Raw genomic sequence first — 4785 nt, 5'->3', positions numbered from 1 at the left:
TAGACATTTTGCAAATATTATTTTATCCAAATTAAATTGTTATCTTTGATTGAAAATAATCTGAATGAATAATATTGAAAAAACATGATGTAATAATTAAAAGGTAAATATTTGATAAGTACATGTCAAGCACAATTGGATATTATTACGTAAAATGGAAACATCGATAATGATCATTTCAAAAGCATTTGGAAATAACGAAGCTCTGTTCCAAGTGGAACTACCCTTGGGGCACATAGCAGCCCTGTGTGTATTAATTTACTCGCGGCTTGAAGGCACGTAGCTGAGTGTTGCGCGTGAGAGGGCATTTAGAATGAGAAAGACAAAGACAATGCGTAGAGAATGAAAGTACAACTCGGTGTTGGTTGTCCACATTAGTGTTGGTGAACGAGAGACAACGAAAAAGGGAAAGGGGATAGCAAATGCGAGGGGATGAAATGGAAAGAGAGTGTGCGGGTGTTAGGGTAGTGCGCCGGCGGGTACCTCGCAGTTTGGTTTGCGGGGTCGGAGTTTGAGTTCGGGGCCGAGCCACCCCCGCAGGGGCGGAAACTACGAGAGAGGGTAGCACATGGATCAATACTTGGGCATGCAGGGAGAAAGCCAGAGAGTATAGACATTGAGAGAAGACTAGAAAGCGCAAACGACCAGTGGAGATCTACTGCAATTCTCGGGATGACAAACTTTCTCTCTTACACCAACCCTCTACTATCTATACTGGTCACAAACGACTGCCCTGAGAGTCGAACCTTACCAGATCTCGGAAAACTGATTGAGGGATAGGAATAATACCTGTGGATCACCAACTACAGATTATTGAACATATTATCTAACAATGCTGAAAGATTCATCATCAACTAACATTAGACAAGTTCAATTCGAGTTATCAACAATCCAAGGTTATACCTATAGATAACCACATGGCTTTGATACATAATGAAATTGCCATCTCTCTATTATGCTCGATGTAATAACACAGCAGGGTAACTTGGATTAAAGGATTTCTAATTATGATATCATCTCAGGATGACGAAGTAACTTGAAAATTGACAAATATTTGTCAATTATTTTTCAACCACTTGAATAAGCTTCAATATGAATTTAATTGCATACTTTCATTCTATTACATTCTCAACACTTCTTAAGTAAATACAAATTTTATTAAGGAGTCATTTGTTTAGGTGCTTAAGTGATTTTTAAGTGTCTTGATGTTTTAGTAGACTTAATAAAAAATATATCAAGATATTAGCAAGAATTCCAAACCATCCTGAGCTTAAATTATTGCTTGTAAGATTTTTATGATGCTTGTAAGGGTGGTTGTTTTTAATTGGGATTTTTATCTCTACTAGCTGTACATGGAGAGATGAATTGAATAAAAATTATCCGGAGGTGCAGTGTAATCATGGTACATAGCAAAAATAATAATAATATTTACTGATTGATAAATTATTTTTTAGTAGAGGGCTCATGGCAAAGATGCTCGCCATAATACTTTAGAATTTATTACCATTTTCCTTAACACTTATAAATATTTTTTACAAGAAAAACTTAAATAATTATTTTATAGTATGACGAGAAAAATTTATAACAAAGAAAATATTAATTCATACTTAGATCATCATTTTTCTAATTTTTGAAGAGTCTATTCAACAATAAAGCTACCCATGTGATGTTTATGTAGCTTTTTTTCTTAAACCACTCAGACTTTCTCAATAAATATAAAAGGAAAAAATATCTGGTTGATTTGACAGATAAAAGTTTATTCCTTAAATAACAAAATTCGATTTTTGATTGAATTGTAGAAGATTTAAGAAGTCATTTGTGCTTAGACTTTTGACATGATTGAGATATTGATACAAGTACTTATTTTATTAAGCTGATCATTTATTTGTGTATTAGATTATTTTGAATAAAATCAATTTTCTTTATTGATTCAGAACAAAATATAAGATAATTTGATATCTATTTGTATGATATTACTCCAATCAATGTCTTACAGAAAGATTGACCCATCATTACTCCAAGATTAGATTAATACCACCAACCCAGATCAATCATCTAATTGAATCAACAGAATTAAGCTCCACAATTTTCCGTATAAAAATCACAGAATAATTTTTTGTACAAATCTGATATAAAGTAAAGCTAAAACCATGAGGGAAAATTTCCACCACATTTCTTAATCCTAGTTTTGAATCTAACACACTTTGAAATCCATCAACCCAAAAGCTTTATCGATTGCCATACGATCTTTAAAAGCTTCAGAAGAACTCGGTTGAATGTCATATTTTTCCGAGATTTTCATCAACTTCTTTTTCATTTATTCAAGAAAAAAATCATTATAAAGACAAAGGAGAAAAATAAATGAATGCCAGAGGGTAACTTTTCCCATAATAGAATGTAAAAAAATATGTTCAACAGAGAATGAATAGTAATGCAAAGTGATAGAGTTACCAGTGAATTATCTGGATTAATTTACCTCTGATATCGTGTACTCGAAAATCGTTTTCCCAGCTAGTAGCTTGCATCCTGCGATGGCCATCACATGATGGGACTACCATGTACACAATACCAATTGTCACTGTTCACACATACACCTAATGTATACATCAAGCTCGATATAATAGAAATGATAGTATGTATCTACCCACTGTACATACAACTCTATCTAATGTTGAACTTGCTCATCTATATTGCAGATTAGTTACTAAATTGTTATGAAGACCATTCATCTCAATGATTTACGAGGCCATTCCAAGTTTATTGCCCTCTTCTAGATCTAATAAGCAATCATCCAAAAGACTGTACTCAAATTAAACGAAGAACATATTCTTCTTAGTCCATTAAACCACTCGAGAGAATTTTAATGACAAATAAAAATGCAAATAACAGCTTTCTGAATAATACAGTAAGATCAAAGAATCTGCTTATAGATGCCTATCTTTATGATACAGGGAACAAGATAGAGTTAAATGTACAATAATTGTCGATTATTTATAAACTAGGCTTGGTTCTTCGTTAATTTAACCAATGATTCTTTGCGTGATCAACATGTAACAAGTTAAGAATTGAGGGTGCTAAAACTCACCTATATCAAGACAAGTAGAAAGGAAATAGACTGCTAATACTCTCATTTATATATGTGCATGATAAATGCAACGTTTGAATGAGTAACACACGCAAAAGGTTTCAGACGTTAGTAATGTTTTACTACCAATTTCAATGCTTTAAAATTCAACTAGGAGTGTCTCAGACAGTGCATGAGTTGGAATTATTGGTTGTTTTATTTTTTGTTGAGTTTTTTTAAACATGATAAATTTTAGCTTTACTGTTGGAGTAAAAATATCTAAGATCATTTTTTTTTCAGAATAAATAGCTGTTAAATTATTTAAAATTTATGCTTCTAAAGTAATTACACAACTCTAGTTTTTTCAACACTATAATTTATCTTCTCAGCACATTTTTATCTACGCGACAAACTTGACTATTTTACTGCTGCTATTTTATTATATCTGAGATTAGACTGGTTAGTGATTTAATATCTTGAATTATTGTTAAGAAACTTAAATATTGCTGAATCAACAGTTTTAGTGTACTACCTATCCACAGTGATAAAACCCAGATGTTTATGTTGGTATAAAAATGTCTATGCAGAAAATATTATTTATTTTATGAAAGAAATATTGCAGCAATGATTACGTCATAAAAAGGGAGTCTTTAAAAGTCAACACTTGAATTCAACTGAACTAATGTACCTAAACTAAGTCTGCATTGCTTCAAGGTTCAAAGGAAGTGCTGTGATGCATTCAGTGATAGGGAAAAGGTCTTTGAATCTCAACTAAATTAGTAAGGATGACTGTGAGGTTTGAATACTACTAACATTGTCGTTTAATCAGCAATATTTAGTAAAGCTCTTCTGTTCAAGTTATTCAAGTTATTATTAGCAAAAGTCAAGTTACGTTAATGAGCTCTAAGTAAATATTCACATGTTTTAGCCAAGATTCTTTATATAACAGAGCTAAAAAAGTTCATTACCTACACATTGTTTTTTTTTTGCTGGAAATAGGATTTACTTTAAAATATAGAGGTCAATGATGTTAAAGTCTTCACCTTTTCAACTATTTTTATGATCGTCTGGAGTTATCACGCAATGTCAAAAATGAATTAGTCTTTCTAATAAACCCTTTTTTAATTCAGTTTATGTAAATTGCTTTTTGTTTTTATCAACGGAGAAAGTAAATAAACTAAATTTATAAGATTATTAAAAATACATTTTATATGGTATAATAAAATATCTGTGTGCTTTAAATCTAAACAAAAAAAAGGTATCCGTTAATTTCATTGAATTCTCAGCAGGTAATATCAGAGGAAAATGAAAAAGTAAACATGCAAGTCGGTGGTTTGCTAATTGAATAAATGAGGAAAAGAACTACAGAAAAAAGAAGAAAAAAGAAACGTGCTCATTTAAAAAAATTAGCAAATTATTTCTACTGAATGAGTTCTTTTTTCGTTGAGGGTAAATTGAATTTCTATGATAAGTTTTCATATCGACGACAAAAAGATGTAAAAAAAAAGTTTATTTTCTTTTGATTATATAGATTTTATAAATGCAGTTGAAATCGGCTGAATATCGCAGTTGAACATGACAAGTTAACTAACGACCAGAGAATCAGGTACCAACTTTGTTGAAGGTTGTGAGGTTGAGTTTAGAGGATCTGAAAGGATGTGGGGTGATTGGGAATGCAAGTGAGGCGATTCAATAGCTCTTGATTGCCCTATGTTGAGCCA

The sequence above is a fragment of the Chelonus insularis genome, unplaced genomic scaffold (genome assembly GCF_013357705.1).
Source record: "Chelonus insularis isolate UGA/USDA-ARS -01 unplaced genomic scaffold, ASM1335770v1 contig_97_pilon, whole genome shotgun sequence".
NCBI lineage: Eukaryota > Metazoa > Arthropoda > Insecta > Hymenoptera > Braconidae > Chelonus > Chelonus insularis.
This window is presented reverse-complemented; position numbering follows the sequence as displayed.